We start from the raw sequence: 19084 nt of genomic DNA on the forward strand, positions 1-19084 counted from the left end.
GGGTTGGGATGTTTTCGTGATGCACACTTTCTTTACATAAAACTCTCTTATACATGAGTTGCTGTGGATTTGTTTCTCCAAAGTACCCAGACTAATACATCATCATTTACAGAGCACCAAAACAGCACCACTCAATTCCTACTCAAAGCAACTCTGTAGGGCACAGCAGGAATGCGCCTTAGGCTTTCAGAAGCTTAATCTCTGATGAGAGCTGACAGCCTCATCTTTCTTTTGAGGAGTGGCTGCTGTTTTGACTTGCTGACCTTACAGTTTGCCACCCAGTACTTAACCCACTGTGCCATCAGGGCTCTCCTCACAGAAGTATTTAATTATAAAGAAGTCCAACTTAAATTGTTTTTTCTTTTGTCGTATAACCAATAGTGTTTCTAAAAACTCTTCACCAAACTCAGTGGTACCTAAACTTTCACATAATTTTGTTTTTGGCATTTAGGTCCATGATCCGTTTTGAATTAAACTTTACGACAAATGTAAGGTCCGTGTCTAGATTATGAGTCTAGGAAGTGTAGTGGGTTTGAACCCACCAGCTGCTCCATGGGAGAAAGATGGGGCTTTCTACTCCAATTGAGATTTGTAGTTTTGGAAACCCACGGGGCCAGTTGTCCTTTGCCCTATGGGGTCACTGAGTTGGCATTGACAGTGGCAGTGAGTCTAGATTTAATGTTTGCATGTAGATGTCCGTTTGTTCTAGTACTATTTGTTAAAAAATGGATCCTTTTCCATAGATTTGCTTTTGTTCCTTTGCCTCAATTTTTTGTGTGTGTGTGTGATGGTATATATCTAGGCTCTTCATTTTGTTCTGTTGATTGTTGAATAACTTGTGAAGATTTGATTAGAATTGTGTTGAAGCTATAGTTCATGTTGGGATGAACTGGCAAATTAACAATAGAGTTTTAATTCTGAACGTGGACCGTCTCTCTATTTCTACATGTTTTAAAATCTTTTGCTAGAGTTTTATAGTTTTTCTTATACAGATCATGTAATGTTTTTATTTTATTTATTATTTTTAAAATGAAAATATCATTTTATTGGGGGTTCTTACAATTCATACATCAATACAATTTATACTTCAAAACAATTCGTACATCAATTGTATCAAGCATATTTGTACATATGTTGCCATAATTGTTTTCTGAACATTTTATTAAGCCCTTGGTATCAACTCCTCTTTTTTCCGCTCCCCTTCCACCCTCATGACCCCTTGATAAATTATAAATTATTATTTCCATGTCTTACACTGATTGTTGTCTCCCTCCATGGTTTCTGTTCATCCCCCTGTGAGGGGGAGGGTTGTGGTTTTGTGTCCATCACTGTGATTGGTTCGCCCTTCCTTCCCTCCTGCCCCTACCTTCTCCCTCTCCTCTTGGTATCTCTACTCCCATTTCTGTTCCTGGATTCCATGTTTTGTGAGCTCCTATCTCTTGCTGGGGTCATGATAGTGAGGTGTGAGGAAGCCTCAAGGAACCAGATGAATATTGTGTGTTTCATCAGTGCTATACTGCAGTCTGGTTGACTCATCCCTTCCTTTTGACCCTTCTGTGAGGGGGATGCCCATGGTCTACAAATGGGATGTGGGTCCCTGCTTATTTTGAGCAAATTGTTCATTCCTGGTATATAAAAAATTGATTGTTTCTTGTATACTAACTTTTTTGTATATTAATTTTGCTAAGCATAATGTACTTGGTAACATTTTGATTGTAATGTCTGTATACATTGACATTATACTTTAACAACAGTAGAGAAAATATTAAAAATTGTGGCCATATGTATTATTTTAGACTATGTTAATGAATGAAGAAGTACTAGTAATATATTGATCCTGTTTTCTCTTAAGTATATTCTTTACAGTTTTTCCTTAGCATTAAATTTAGGAATGTTAAATACTTAACTTTTTAAAATAAAATTTTTTACTTTTAATATTTTAGATTACATTAAAAAATCTTTTTTAGGCGCTGTATCCCTCAAGAGCCTTAAAATTAAAGAAAATGCCTTGGTGAGTTTTGATTATGTTACATTGTCTTTTCATATCATATATGTTTGATAAATGTTTTTGAAAACAATTTTTATAGAATATGAATTTTGAAAAGTAGAGTTCTAGTTGCCCTAAAAGCTCAAACTGACAGTGTAATTCACCCCCCCTTTTTTTTTTAAAATTTCTTTTTTTGGCTTGTTTTTTAATCATTTTATTGGGGGCTCGTACAACGCTTCTCACCATCCATCCATCCATGGTGTTCAGCGCATTTGCACATGTGCTGCCATCACCATTCTCAAAACATTTGCTTCCTACTTGAGCATCAGCTCCTCATTTTCCCCTCCCTCCTGTTCCCCCTTCCCTTTTTTTTCCCTTCCGTGTTTGCCCTGTCTTACACCATCCAATGTATCCATTCACCTGCAATTCTGTTATTCGTTCCCCTAGAGGGGGTTTATACAGTCAGCATTGCTATCAGCTCCTCCTTCCCTCCCTTCCCCTCTCTCTTCCCGTCCCCTTATAGCCGTTTTATGAATAAATTGTGAAGGAAATAACACACTGTCCACCATCGGGTGAGTGGTCAACAACATGTGGCAAACACATCAAAGTAATATAAAACCAAACCAAACTCACTGCCACCACATCCATTCTGACTCTTCAGAACCCTGTAGGATAGGGTAGAACAGCTCCTGTGGGTTTCCAAGACTGTATGTTTTTTAATGGAGTTGGAAGTCTCATTTTCTCTCTTGGAGTGATTGATGGTTTTGAACTACTGACCTTGAAGTTAGCAGTCCAACTAGTAACCCACCATTTCTCTGTTGTAATTTTAAAGCAGTAATTTTCTCTGTGGGTTTAGCTTTTGTGATTAGTGTTACTATAGAACTAGTTTCCTTATTTATTGTTAGGATGAGTTTCTCTGAATTTTATGCATTTGAGAATAATGTGGGAAATTTATATATGCATGTATTAAAAACTCAAACTCACTGCCATTGAGTTGATACTGACTCATAGCTACTCTGTAGGGCTGAGTAGAACTTGGCCTGTGAGTTTCTGTTACTATAACTCTATGGGAGTAGAAAACCTCATTTTTCTCATGTGTAGCAGCGGGTGGTTTCGAATTTCTGACCTTATGGTTAGTGGCCCAATGCATAACCACATAGCATATGAATAAGTGTTGATGGTAAAAAGAATACATTCATTTACAAATATCCTTCAAATAATTTTGGAAAGAAAAATTACCATGTATGTTGTTGAACTATGCATGTAATGATGTTAGTATGTATGTATGTATGAGCATACGTTAAGTATTATGTGAATGTTTTGTTCCTCCATAGAATCAACTGGATGTACCATTTAAAGTTAAAGCTGGCCACATAGGTAAGTCATATTTGTTAATTCAATGCCATCCTTTTTGGACATGAAACCAGAATAAAATGCCTAATTTCTCTGTAGGATGATCTTTTTTTTTTTAGGATGATCTTTTTAATGTTTCTTAGCATGGGGGGAATGATTATATGCCCCCATCTAAGTAGAGCTTATTTATGCATTTGAAAAATATTGTGGGGTCCATCTATCCTTTGAGCAGGAGTTGAAACCTAAGATATTATAAATCTTATTACATAGAAAAACTGTTCTGATGGGTCACAAATAAGGAGTATGTGTTTGTATCATTCTGGCACTGTACCTAGTGCCAGTCTGAAAGCTGGTCTCTGCTCTGGAAATTCTGTTGATCTCCAGAAAACACTGTGCTACATCCCATTCCGCAGTTGATGTAATTTCCCCAGTGTTGCTTATGTTTTAAGTATATTGATTAAACAAATAGAGTATAAGATTGTAAATATTTATAATGACTTGTCGGTGGTATTTCGTGAATCCTGTTGAAGCTTTATATTTTATATATTGAAATATTAAATATTGAAAAGATCATTAGACAAAAGACAATTCAGTCCTTAACAGTAAGGTACCCTTCTTTTAGAAATCAAGATAGTTTGTTTTTCTTTGAATTGGCATTGTATGTAGAAATATTTTTCTCAATTTGGGATTTTTAACCATGGGTTTCTGGTATCTCCTTATGAAGGTGATCTACGTTGACCTTTTTCCATTTCTACCCTTTCCAATTTACTAACCTATTGCTGTTGAGTCGATGCTGACTCTTAGTGACCCTGTAGGACAGGGTAGAACTGTCCTTGGGAGTTTCCGAGACTAAATGTTTACAGAAGTAGAAAACTTCATTTTTCTCCTATGGGAGCCATAAAGAGAAACCGATTAATATTTGTAATATAATTTATTAAATTTTCTAGCGATACTGATAAAAGGAATTTCAAATCATCATAACAAAGGCTAGTTGATTTTGTTTGTAAAATAGTTTCTGTAAAGTTTCTGAGTTCATGAAGATAAAGGCAAAAAATAGGTTGACAGTAGGTACAGGGGGAATGAATAATATAATATTTTTGTTATTTTTCTTTAAATACAGGTAATCTTAGTCTTACTATACCATGGAAAAATCTTTATACTCAACCAGTTGAAGCTGTATTGGAGGAAATCTATTTACTCATCGTGCCTTCTTCTAGTAAGTCAATTTAATTGAATTACAGTTTAAGATTTTTCTGGTAGATGGAAAACATTGTATATTTGATAATATTTTCTTTTCCTAGATACTCTTGGGGAACTTTTGACATTTAATATTTGTTTTTTAATCATTTTATTGGCATTTAATTTTTTTATTGGTATTTCTAGTAAAACTGGTTTTTACTCAGGTTTTAGACTTTCGATTAGTGATTATGTTAAAGGATTTTTTTGAAGTGAATATATTTAAATTTAAAATAATGTTTATTTTTTACTTTGTAGTTATTAAATATGATCCTTTAAAAGAAGAAAAACAAAATCTGGAAGCAAAGCAACAGGAACTTAAAAGAATAGAAGAAGCAAAACAAAAAGTAGCTGATCAAGGTAAAGAAGACAGTATATAGTAATAAATGATAAATGGCACTGACTAAATGAATTTATGGAGCAAAGGATTTTATTAGGTATTGATGGGATTCAAAGATTATGCATATTCCTCTTCCTGCACTTATGCTGTGTACTCAGATATATTCATTTACTTCTCAGTCATCCACAGTTGCATTCTAGGTACATGTGATGAATATTTTCATCAATTTTTTCTAATGCCAGTTGAATTAAAAATAGTAGAATGGTGATAACTATAATTAGCACTTTTTAATACGGAAAAAGATAGTAACTAGTTATTGCTATGGGAGAAAGACAAGGCTTTCTACTCCTGTAAAGAGTTATGATCTCAGAAACTCACAGGGGCAAGCTCTGTCCTGCCCTATAGGGTCGCTGTGAGTTGGCATTGACTCAGTGGTAGTGATATATACATATATTCAAAGGATATCCTTTAAAAATATAGCAACCGTAATATTTTATATTTCATATTCCTTGCCAATCGTGTTTTTTTCCCTTGCCAATCTTGAAGCTAAGGTTGTTAATATTGTTTTCAGAAAATGAAGAAGAGATGAACTTTCTTTATCCTTATTTGCAGAGAAAGAAGGGAGAGGACCTTCTATGTTCTAATCTTGGATCCACCAGGGAGGAGGAGTGTGTTCCATTACTTTATACCCTGAACCACAGACAATTTTATGATGCTACCATTAATTTTAGAAGAGATTCCTTTTCTGTGCTATTAATATCTTTTCTAATTTGAACATATTTTCTAGTAACAGCTATTATTTGCCATCTCTTTATATGCTCAGGCATAGTTAACGGAAAGAAAAATTTTGAAATTTAACACCAATACCTTTTAAAAAGTTATGCATTTAGTCACTTTTGAAAGTATAACAAACTTTGGAAATCACACTGTCAGTGTCGTATTTACAAATATGTTTTTTCTTATAACAAAGCAATGTGTGTGTGCGCGAACATATATAAATTCAATGTATAAATATTTATAGAATATATTTTTAATTCTTCAAGCTTAAAAAGGAATATTTGTAATTGTAGAGCAACCTAAGGAGGAGAGACAGGACACTTTTGTAGAAAAATTGGTTACTCAGATCATAAAAAACCTTCAAGTAAAAGTTTCCAGCATCCATATTCGCTATGAGGATGATGTAAGTATTTTGTTTGGTGATGGTTGTTTTTATGTTTTATGTAAGTTATTTTAATGTTTATGGACATGTGTTCTGTCTTGGCCAATCTATGAGATGCTGAGAGGTGGATACTGATGATACGATCTTTTATAATGCTTGATTAAACTGTATTAAAATGTTCAGGTATTAGGTTATTATACAAAATCCCTTTCTTACTGTCTTTGATAAGAACTTTGAATTTAGCACTTATTTATTTAAAAATGATGTAAAACCTGCTTTACTTCTGGTAAAAAGCATTGGCCTTGGAGTCAGCAGAGATTTAAACTAGTGGTTTGATCTTGAATAGGCTATTTGCTTTCTCTACATTGTTTTCTGTCACTGTTGTGAGGGTCAGTCATTTTTTCCAGTGTGTATTTGTAAACTGAAAAGATTTAATGTAGTTGCAGTCTTGTTTTCCATCACTGAGACATTGAAAATAGAGTAAATTTTACTTTGTTTTGCTCTTCAGGTCACAAACCGAGACAACCCATTGTCATTTGGTATTTCCCTTCAAAATTTCAGCTTGCAGGTACTTTGTTTATGAAAATAAATTTAACCATACTTAATTTACAGAACAGTTTTGCTATATTATAGATTCTGTATTGCATGAATACGGCCCTTGTGGCATAGTGCACTATGCATTGGGCCCACCAGCTGCTCCTTGGGAGAAAGATGAGGCCTGTGAATAGTTTTTGTCTCAGAAACCCATGTTCTCAACCTGCCTTAATGCCGCGACCCTTTCATACATACAGTTCCTCATGTTGTGGTGACCCCCTCCCCAACCATAAAATTATTTTCTTTGCTACTTCATCTCTGTAATTTTGCTACTGTTATGAATCGGGTGACCCCTGTGAACTGCTATAGAGGCAGTTGTACTTGTGGTATAGGGCTACTCCGAGCTGGATTCGACTAGATGGTACTAGATATATAGTATGAAGAACTTCAAAATGTTCATAGAAAAATCAAATTGAAAAATAATGGGATTTTTCCACAAACTTTTGAAGCCACCTCTAGCTTGTAGTCTATGGATACATATAGTTAGTGTATTAATATATCCCACCAGCAGAAATAGGTACCTATACAGGAATGATACAAAAAGCACATCCACTGCATTGGAATGAGAGTAAGCAGTTTCATATTTAAAAAAAATGGTTGATAACCAAATTCAATTATAAATACCAGGGGCTACTTTTATGTGATAATTATGATGTAGATATTGTTGCTCATGTTAAAAAATATTCATTTCAGAGTTTTAAATGAATAAGCACAAAATAAAAGTGACATCTGAGTATATTTGTTTAAGAAATTTTGGTAACTTACAAAGAGCAAAAAGAAAATACTTTTTCTTACTACCATTATTAATATTGTGGCATACTTCCTTAATTTTGAAATAGAAGAATTTGAATTCTAGAAGCAGGGCTCATGTCCTCACATCCAGGATGGACTGTATTGAATTTGTCATTTGCATTAGGTTGTGAATATTTTTATAGGAATAAAATGTTACAGATAAAGTTGAAATTCCTTTGTTCTCTACTCAATTTTTTTCTTCCCACCCTGGAAGCAAACATCTTAGGTTTTTGAACTTTTATAGTATTGTTTACTAGATTTTTAAGAGTTTACATGAGTGGTTTGCATGATACTTTAAGAAATTGACTCAGTGTTTTTTCCTGTTTTTGTTGTTTAACATTTATCTGTGTTTGCCACATTTATTCAATTTAACTGTTGTCTAATACTTCATTTCATGCTTTCATTTGTACCTCTTGGGTTTTTGTGTAAGATTTCTTTCTAAGACATGACTGTACCAAAAGCTGAAAAAGAAAGAAAAATGTGAAGAAGGATTCCGAAGAATCAGAAAAGAACGGGACTACAGGACACAATTGATGTATTTTGCTTAAAGAAGATAACATGTGGAACAGAACTCACATTCTTGATCTAGATTTACTGAATTTAACCCAGATTTACTGGAGGCTAGTAGAGTACCAAGGACTGTGATCCTGAGTTGCTCTTCAAACTTTGAGTTGAAACTAGCCTCGGAAGTCACCTTTAACTAAGTAACAATCTGGCCCCCAAATTTTGTCACCTTTGAATATTGAAAGGAGAAAGAGGTGACTTTATATTCGCCTGGAGGTTTACAGTCTCAGAAACCCCAGGGGCGCTGCTGCTCCGTCCTGTAGGGCTGCCGGGGGTTGGGGTCGACTTGATGACGGAGAGTTTTCGGGTTTTTTGAGTATTGGGTTTGTGTGTGTGTGTAATATTTATGTGTGACCAGAAGTCCAACAGCTATTTCAAAGTATGTACAAGAGGGTTAGAGACCAGGTGTCTCAGCACACGGACATGAAGCAAGTAGAGTTGCAAAACTGGTACAGTGTGCAGAGTGTGACCATGCTCTGATCGGTTTGTCTTGAAACTTGGGAGTGGAAGTAGATTCTGTTCTCTATATTTTCACTAAAAATAAAATTTAAAGGGAAAAAGAGAAGTCAAACGATGAAGATTATTCTGTAAACAGTGGGTGAGATAAATTGTGCCAGATGCTGCTGTTTGGTTGAAAAATCAGGATGGAGAATTAGTTACTGGGTTTGTCAATGTGAAAGTCATTGGTTACTAAGACAGCAGTGGCTTTGACCATTACATTTTGGTCATTAAGAAACTTGACCCTCAGTCCAGATGTTTTTAACTAGTTAATCATTGTAGTAAGAGTTGTACGAGCCCCCAATAAAATGATTTAAGAAAAAGAAAGAAAAAACTAGATACTCTAGTATCTAATTAAAATCCAAAAATCTGCTTTAACAAGCCCTTCATGTGATTTTGATGTTAAAGTTTGAGAATCCATTCAGTTCTCCACATTGTAATGAAAGTCATCTTTTTAAGATAAGATTCTTTCTCCTTATTTCCCTCAGTTACTTCTTGTTGCTTTTAGAATAAAGTCTGTAGTTTTGCTTTAAAATGGCATATGCACTACATGTAATTTTTTATTGTTTCTGCATATAAAAGTTGTTTTACATATACATTATATGTAGTCTGTTAAGTGTCCAATAGAATTATGTAAGTGCTTCAAATATTGTGAGAATTAACCAAAATGTGACAGAGACATGAAGTGAGTGCATACTCTTGGAAAAATGGCGATAATAGATTTGCTTGATGCAGGGTTGCCCCCAACCTTCAATTTATAAGAAAGGCCGTTTTCAGTGAAATGCAACAAAGCAAAGCAAATTGAGGTGTGCTTGTCATTGTTGCTCGAGACATGGTTAGGTTATCTTAACCTTTGCTGTTTTAATTGACTCTGACTCATATTGACCTGATAAGACTAAGTAGAATGACCTCGTTTGTTTTTTTAGGCTGTAATCTTAACAGAACAGACTGTCACATCTTTCATCTGTGGAGAGTTTGGTGAACTTCCATTTTTGGGGTTTGCAGCCAAGTGCATAACTACTGTACTCCTGGGGCAGTATGTCTAAGTTGGACATCACTTCTCCCATCACACTCAAGAGATTGATGCTCCTGCGTGCTCTGCCAGTGGGCTGTGCATTTAATCTTTATGGTGACGCCAAATGGCAGTTGCTTGCTTTTGTTTTCTGCTAGGAACTGGGTACTTAAAAGCAGACTTCCTGACTGGCAGACAGACTTCTGTCCTTTCCGTCTTTCACTTTCTTTAGCTTGTTTGAAAGAGTTTTGCTTGTTTCATTTTGTTTTTCATTCACTTCCAAGCAAGGAAAACCAAAATTATTTAATATTTACATTTTGTAACAAATTTGTTTCATGTTCCTGATTCATTGTTTTATTACAGCAGATTCTCTTTTTAAAATTAAAAAAAATTTTTTTTTTGTATATTAAATAATCATTTAGCAGATTCTTTTTTGGTAAAAATTTGGCAGTTTTATTGGCATATACTGCACATACCATCATGTCAGTGGTTTAAACATACTGAAGGGCTGTGCAATCATCATCACAATTTTAGAGCATTTTCTTCCTTCTTGTATTCACCATTATTAGCTCCCATTTCCCCCATACCCTTTCTTGACATAACCCTTTCAAACCAAACTCACTGCCATCAAGGCAGTTCTGACTCATAATGACCCTATAGTACAGGATAGAACTGCCCCTGTGAGTTCCCAAGACTAACTCTTCACAGGAGTAGAAGCCTCTTCATCTTCCTCCACAGAAGGTGGTTTTAAACTGCTGACCTTGCAGTTAATAGCCCTACATATAACCACTTTGTCACCAGGGTTTCTCAAAGGTACTTTCTTTTTGTCAGTTAATTTTTTTCACTGAGTGATGTTTTTAAAGGGTATTTCTATGGGAACATGAGCTAGGACTGATAAATGTGATTTCACTCTGCCATTTAAACGTAAATGACACTTTACTGTTTTTTTTTTTTTTTCTTTTTAGACTACTGATCAAGACTGGATTCCATGTTTACATAATGAAACTGAGAAACTGTTTCGTAAGGTAAAATGTACAGCTTATGTTTTGTCAACCTATGGCCTCGATAGAACAAAACCTTTTAGAAATACAGTTGATAATATGCAGAGAAGAATTTATATGAATTAGATTTATTTGCTTAACTCTGATAGGACTTGCTTAATTAATTGAAACTTCAAAAAATAAATATGCTCAAATTCTTCAAAGAGAAAGGAGAATGAGATGTAATAAGCTTGATTTATTTTCAGCTAGTCCGATTGGATAATCTCTTTGCCTATTGGAATGTGAAATCTCCAATATTTTATCATAATGGTTATGATGAATCACTGGTAAGTAAATTTTTATGCTTATATTTGTTTGCATTTTATTTCATATAAGCTTTCATTTATTGCCATTGATCTAACACTATAGCCAGTTTTCTAAGTGGAATCTACTCTTAGAATTTAAAAACATGTATGGCTATGGCCTTACATATATGTATAAAGGCTGAAATCTTAAAACATTCTTTTATAATAATTTTATGAGATATTATTTGCCCATTTAACATCATTTTATAGTAATAAGTTTGAGACATTATTTACTAACTTTAAGATTTTGCCATAGCCAAATCCTCCCGTTTGAATCATTTGTCTTTTAAATTCCTTTAAAGCATTTTAATTGCATATAATAGAATTTTATAAAACAAAGGTTTATTGGGAGGGATATAAATAAAAGCAATTTGTCTTTTAATAGGATAGTATGAAGAATGGCGTTGTTAATGAAAATAATAGTCTAGAAGATTATGATTTTGGTGAGTACAGCTCATAAAATTTAAAAAAGTAGTAAGTATAACCAGAAATTTAAAATTAACTTATGTCATTATTATCTTTTTTTCGTATGAACTTAAGTGTATTTTGATTTATACAGAAGCAAAACAACCCCCACCCCCACCCCAGAGTTCTTTTCCATGTAGTTCATAGTTGGGGAGCTCTTGGGTACATTTCAAAATTATAGAAAAAAGCGTCCAATAAAAGAGAGTATTAATTATTGTTGATCTGTTCTTGTTTCTTTTGGTTTGGTATATGTTTTTGTATGTGCAATCTATATCTTTAGAGATAGTGGCTGGATTAATACTTACCTAGGGATTTGGCAAGGGGAGTTGGGGGAAATGGGAAACCAACAGCAATAATTACAAGAAAAGGAGAAAATACTCTAAAATTGATTGTAGTAATGACTGCACAGCACTTCTTAATATGATTAAGTTATTCAATTATATGATATATGAATTATATGTTAATTTTAAAAGAAATAATTTTAATTTAAATTAAAAAGAAATAAATTGTAGTAAATCTCTTTTAAAGATGATCCAATAGCATTTAGGTAATGTTTATAAAAACATTTGGTCATAACAAATTTAGAAAGGTTAGATGCTGTAATATGTAATGTGATCTTACTATTTTAAAAGTATATTTAAATTTGTCTACTTTATATGTTTTTATTTTCCAAATATCCTAAAATGATTATGCATTCCTTTTGTAATTACAAATTAGAAACCAAAATTATAGAGGAAAAAAGGGCTGTTTTTCTCCTCTGAACATGCTTAGAAAATGAATGATAGTTTAGTTCTTAAACTTGGCTGTCTGACAACTTTCACCATAGAGTATTTGTCCTGGAAGTCTCTCTTTTCTTGGCTTCGGTGATGCTTTCTCTATATAGTCTGTTTTCAACATCACTCTTTGCCAGTCTCTGGGAATGGAGTTTTTTCTGGTATCAACTCTTAAAATATCATTTCCATTGTTTTGAATTTGTTTTTATTCCCTTCATTCTTTCTCAAGTAATGCAATCATTTACGCTCCACTGTATTGCTGCTTCTCAAACCCATTGCCTTCCGTTTGACTTCCATCTCCTTTAATTTTCGGTCATTTCCTGATATACCAGTCAGAATCCAAGTAGGATAGAGAAGCCCACAGTAATTTGAATAGGGAAAGTTTAATATAAAGTATTACAAACTATAGTAGAGGATTGGAGTAATGAGGGTTTGGCTAGTAAAATATAAAGAGAACCCTAAAGAATATAGGAATAGCAGATCGAGGGCACAGCCTCTCCCCTAGGGCTTAGATAGAGGTTCCCAAAAAGGGCGTCTCTTCTTCAAGACCCGATCCAGACCTCATTGGAGTAGGTGTGTTCGGGGCTCACTAGGATGTTTGTTGGAAAAGTCTCTGTGGTGCTCGCCCAACAAACCTTGCTGAGAATTTGCCTTTTGGAACTCTTTGAACAGCCACTCTTTAGGGAACTTTATGGGGAAGTGTTTCACTGGAATCACTCCACCACGAACTCCCTGAGTGGTGTACTGATGGAAGAAGCTCATGGCTGCTGCTGTCCACTGTAGAATCCTGGCCCTCAAGACAGCATCTGGCCGCAGAAAAGCCACTTGCCTTTGTAGACTCTGAGTGTCAGAGCAGCCATGCCACTGCAGGAACCTTTTGAATGAGCATACTAGATCCAGGCAGCAAAATTCCTTCCTCCTGAGTGTCTTTTCTGTGTCATCTAATAATAAAGTTTCATTAAAAACCTTGCCACCTGACAGTGAATTGTTATGTGTAGAAATCATCCTGAATTTACAGTTGCTAGCAGCTAGGAAGGTGAGTAGCCTGGTAGTAGATAGATGATCAACCAGGGAGCAGTTAGATGGTGTAGTCTTATATATGGCATAAGAGTGAAACCTGTGGGAAAGAGGAGTCATATTTTTAACAAGCAACCAAACTAATATTGTTTTATACTGTTATATAGACTTTAAAAAACTCATTTGGTAAAAAATATGCAATAACCAATTTGCTATTTTAACCATTTTTATTTTAAAAATGACTTATTGGGAATTAATACATATATCATTCCATAGTTCAATCACATCAAGCAGAATTGTACATTTGCTACCACAATCAATTTCCAAACATTCTTTTTCTTCCTGGACTCCTTGACATTGCTCCCTTTTACCCTCCTTACCACCCTTGTCCCCCACCAAAATCCTTATTCTACTTGCTGTCCCTATAGGTTCATCAATGCTGGGTTTCCTATATGGAAACACATAAAAACATAGAACACAACTTCATGAGTGTGACCTCCAATGATAAAACAACATCTCTCCTATACAGCCTAAAATGAACAAACAAAAACAAAACAATGAAACAAATAAAAAATTATAGGAAATGGTGAAAATCAGATCAGGTCCAGCATGCATCAGAGGGAGGATCAACTGACAAAGTTTTAACTGTTCAAGTCAGATTTATGCCTTTGATCTTCTATACTCCTCTCTCCAGTGCACTCCGCTTTTAAGTGATAGCAATTATATTCACCATGATGTGCAATTATCACCATTGTCTTCCCAAAAGTTCTTTTATCATCATCAATAATCTCCATATGTTCCTCTCACAACTTTTAGTAATCTTTCATCTACTTTCTGACTTTACCTATTCTTGATATTTCATGTAAGTGGGTTCATACATTTCGTGTCCCTTTGTGTCTGACTTCCACTAGAACAATATGTTGCAACACATGTTGGGGTTTTTTTTTTTGTGGCTGAATAATTTTCATTTGTATGTAGGTACTACATTTTGTTTATTCATCTGTTACCGGACGCTTATGTTGATTGCGTCTTTGGCTGTTGTAAATAATGCTTGACCATTGTACATGTAACTGTTAGGATCCTGGCTTTTGGGTGTATACTTAGGAGGAAATTGCTGGGTGTTATGGCTATTATTTTGTTTGTTTTTTGAGGAACCACTAAATCATTTTCTTATAATAACTGCACCATTTTGCATTCCCATCAGCATGTACAAGGGTTTTAATTTTTCCTCGTTTTTGCCAATACTTGATATTTTACATTAAACAAACACACAAACAAAACAGCCATCCTAGTGGGTGTGAAGCGGTATCTCATTTTAATTTTATTTGCATTTACTTAATGACTAGTGTCTACCTTTTTTTCCTTCCTCTTATTGCAGGGTTATTTTTGTACTGGTATTTACCTTTATTGTCTTTTCCCTTGTGCCCAAGTAATTTCTTTCTCATTTATCTTCCAACAATTTTATTGGCATATAATTCACATATCATCCTATACCATATCATTCACAATTCAATAGTTCATTCACATCAAGAAAAGATGTATATTCATCATCACAATCAACTTTCTCTTGCTATATCCTTCCATTTATATTCAGAGGCATTTTTCTCATTGTTAATTATAGAGCATTCCTGTCATGGATGCAGCTTAATAAATCTGCCTTCTATTGATGGATACCACCATGTACCTGTCATTTTGACTTGGTGTTGCTAGGGTGCCAGAAGCTATGTGCCACTGGCATTCCAAATACAAGCAGCACCACTTTTGGTGGACAGGTTTCACCAGAGCTTCCAGCTTCAGATAACATAATGAAAAACCTGGTAATCTGCTTCCAAAAATTAATCCATGAAAACCTTATAGACCACAACAGGTATAGTGTCCACACAATGGAATTGAGCTTACCTTCGATTATGAAGGTGGTACAAGACTGGGTATTGCTTTGCTCTGTTGTACAGGGTTCACCGTGAAGCAGAGCTGATTCAGGAGAGTTAGCGACAATATTAATGAGTAGTTCTTTGTTCCCATGCCCTCATTTGTTTTGTCCCTTTTACCTTTTACTTCTTTGCCCCTTTTTCTCTTTTCCTTTTGTGAAATAAGCATTGCTATTATGGTTCCTATCAATTTCCTTGTTGTTTGTGGAATTTTCCAGAAATCATATATTATTTATGTTTTCCTAATGTTTAACATTCCGTTCTTTTAGGAAAAATTGATACTTCATGTGTAAGGTGTTTGAATTTAGTTGATTTAAAGTACTTGCCAGGCTAGCAGCAGTGTCATTTCTGAGTTCATGTATGGACATTTTGTTTGTGGTTTGTGGTTTAGTAGAAACAAAACAAAACATAGAATCTGCTAACTTGTACAAGTAGTTGATATTAATGGTATTCCATAAGAATAACTAGTTATTTACTCTAATAAAGATGATTATATATAAGTATGGCATTTTTGTATTTAGATCTTTGTATTATATGCTGTAATCTATGTTATAGGCCACAAATACATTTTCATGTCTTGTTACTGTGGAGAATTGGAATTCTATGATTAAAATATTGTATTTAGAAAGAAATTGTACTTTGGGGATATTTTAAATGATACGCTTTCTCTTAACTTTTATGGCAGATTAGTAAGTTCCTTATAATTTGACTCTTTTTTCTCAGAGAGTGAAGTTTTAGTAGTGTCTTTGTGACACTAGCGTATTCAAGCATTGATTTTAGGTTGCAGCTATTTTCAGGTGTCAAGTGTAGCTGCTATGGTTGATTTTCTCCTAGAATTCAAAAGGAAATAATTTTTGTTAGCTATGCTTATGAACTTCAGATTTCTGGGATAATAAAATAGATGATTTAATTCTCAAATATTCTGAGATGGCTAGAGAATCTTTCAAGAGGACTTGGAGTCAGTTTTTGGTTGTGGCTTGTTTTCTTGGTTCTGTGATTATCCCTCCAGTAGGTCCTGTGTAATTTTATCACCCATCTCTAGATTTATTTATTTTTCTTCTGCTTGAGTATAAGGTGGGATTCTGACTCAAGAGTAGAATTTTGAGCATTTATTTCTATTCAAATGAAATATATTTTTGAATGTTTAGTGTGTGAAAGAAAATATATTATATAAGTGCTAGGCCTTGGGAAAGGAGCCCTGGTGGCATAATGGTTACAGGTTCGACTGCGTATTGCAGTCAGTAGTTCGAAACCACCAGCCACTCCTCGGAAGAGAGATGAGGCTTTCCACTCTCTAAAGAGTTACAGTCTGGAAACGCATAGAGGCAGTTCTACTCTGTCCTATAGGTTCTCAGTGAGTTGGTATCAACTAGATGGCAGTGAGTTTTAAATTTAGTTTTGAGGCCTTGAAGATGTTTAAAACAAGATGAATATATGATCTTTATATAAAATGTATCTTATAATTTAATAGTGTTTCCTGTCTAGCTTTTGCTTTCACTGGTCACTCTGCTTGATGCCTCTTCTTTTTTGTACTAAGTACCAAGAGCTAAAAGGATTTGATCTTACATTTTGGGTTGAGGCAAACAGCTACTCTTGGATAAACTTTTTCTTCCTGTTCAGAATTAAAATGGAGAACAGATGCATACAGAGAACCTGCTTGTATATCCAGAAGCTATAATTGTATAATGGAAGTCAGTGTAGTAGTTAAAAACAATCCCTCCTCTTAAGATTTCTAATATATATTAATTCCCTAGAACTGTGTATTTTCATTAAAAATATTTTGTTAGACAATTTTGTCCTTAGCTTTATTTGGGGGGGAGGGAGGTTTCCAGTTAGCCTTTCTTGTGCTTTAGTAAGGAAGATGGAATGAATGATTAGTAAGAGAAAGATAAAAACATCCTCATTGCTAATTAAGTGGCAGATAGTTCAATGACCAAATCATGACATTATGGACTACTGTAAACTGTAGACAAGGTATAAAGAAAATAAGTATTTTTAACTTGATCCCGCTTACTGCTTTGAAATATAGCTTAATTTAATGGTTTTCAATTTGTATTATTTTCCAGTATTTCGCCCCATATCTGCTAATGCCAAACTTCAGATGAATCGCCGATCAGATTTTGACTTTTCTGACCCCAAAATAAATCTGGAAGTTGAGTTACATGACATAGCCATTGAATTTAATAAGCCACAGGTGACTTTTAAAATGAGATTTTAATTTGTGTTATAGTTTAACTAAATCAAAATTAAAGATTTTTGAGTGTTTTCCAAAAATACATGTTATATGGTAACATTTGTTATATAACCTGTAAAAGTGTTGACTTACTTAACTTTTGTCTTTCATAATTGGACACAACTTTTGGGAGCACTTACAAGCTTTTGCCTCTTCTGTTCTCCAGTATTTCAGTCTCATGGAGCTTCTTGAATCAGTTGATAGGATGACTCAAAATCTGCCGTACAGGAAATTCAAACCAGATGTACCTCTTCACTACCATGCAAGGGAATGGTAAACAGTCACTTCTGTTGTAAATATTTAAAAACTAGAAAATAAAAGTGAATTTGTAAGTTATGGAATAATTTTTAAGGTAGTCTTAAGGTGGTTTGTGCCTCGAAATGTACATGACTGCTTTTACATACAGTGTTAATGACATTGACTTACGGGATTCTCTTTAATGGAATTTTCATTTATTGTAAATGTGTTGGTATTTTCGTAATTGTTAAAATGTAGTCTCCAATTTATTTTTTAGCAACGCCTACCCCCTCCCTAAGTTTCCACATCAAACACACTGAAGGCTGTATATATCTGCTCTTCCAGTTTTTAAGTTATGCTGGTTTCTAGAAGCCGCAGTTACTTTAGAAAGCAGTTAAGCCAATTAATGTAATGGGCAAACTTTTATAAAGTTGTATTTATTTTAACAAAATTGACAATGCCTTTGTTGTGAAAAATTAATAAGTAATGAATTATTAATGCAAACAGAGTTAGGAAAAACCAAGTGCTCAGATGATAGATAATTTTTCTTAGACTTTGTATACTAAAGGTTTCTATTATACTTAAGTTTTTTGTTAAAGTAGAAGTAATACTAATTCATACCACTGTTCTGTTGATGTTAAATGTAGGGCTTTTGTTTTTGTATTTAACTAGGTGGGCTTATGCTATAAATGGTGTCCTAGAAGTAAATGTTCGTCCCCACTTACGGATGTGGTCATGGAAACATATTAGAGCTCATAAACAACAAGTGAAGCAATATAAGGAACTATATAAAAAGAAGTTAACAACTAAAAAGATACCTAGTGATATTGCCCTGTCTTTGGAGGTTTGCATTCAAAATAAAAAAAAATATCTATCTTTTGTACTAAGTAGCTCCCATCCCTTTATTGAAAACACTTCCTATTTATTTATTATAATTTTGGCCAATCTTTCTTTGACTGTTTTACATAGATTTTTCTTACTAATATATCTAAATTCATTAAAGCTTTGGTGAAATTCTTCTACGGGTTTTTGAAATTTGAGTTTGTTCTCAGTTTGGAAGGATTTGGGGTCATGCAAATAGTCTGGCTTTATTTTCTACATTGATTCCAAACTTCTCTTCCTCTGTTTGGAAGCCATATGTTCTCTGTCACCATTGTATTTCCCTTATTGTTAACCGTGTGATTCTACATCCGTCAGATGAATGTCCCATCTTCTGCTTGTATCATGCTCACTCGGAGCCACGCCTTTCCTCAGATCATCCAAGTGTATCTCTTTTGTTTATCTCACTCTTGCAAGCTCTTGTTTTTAGTCCTTTCTCTTGCTTGAACTTCTTAAAAGACTTTGCTTTACTTCTTCATTCTTTTGCTATTTGTAGTCTTTGTGAGAAATTTTACACATAATCATATGTATTAAGAATTCTCTATTAGTCTTTTTAAAAAAATATTTTTATTGGGGGCTCGTACAATTCTTATCACAATCCATACATCCATCCATTTTGTCAAGCACATTTGTACATTTGTTGCCATCATGATTCTCAAAACATTTTCTTTC

The sequence above is a fragment of the Echinops telfairi genome, unplaced genomic scaffold (assembly GCF_000313985.2).
Source record: "Echinops telfairi isolate 266 unplaced genomic scaffold, ASM31398v2 ScPeMD7_22;HRSCAF=79, whole genome shotgun sequence".
Taxonomy (NCBI): domain Eukaryota; kingdom Metazoa; phylum Chordata; class Mammalia; order Afrosoricida; family Tenrecidae; genus Echinops; species Echinops telfairi.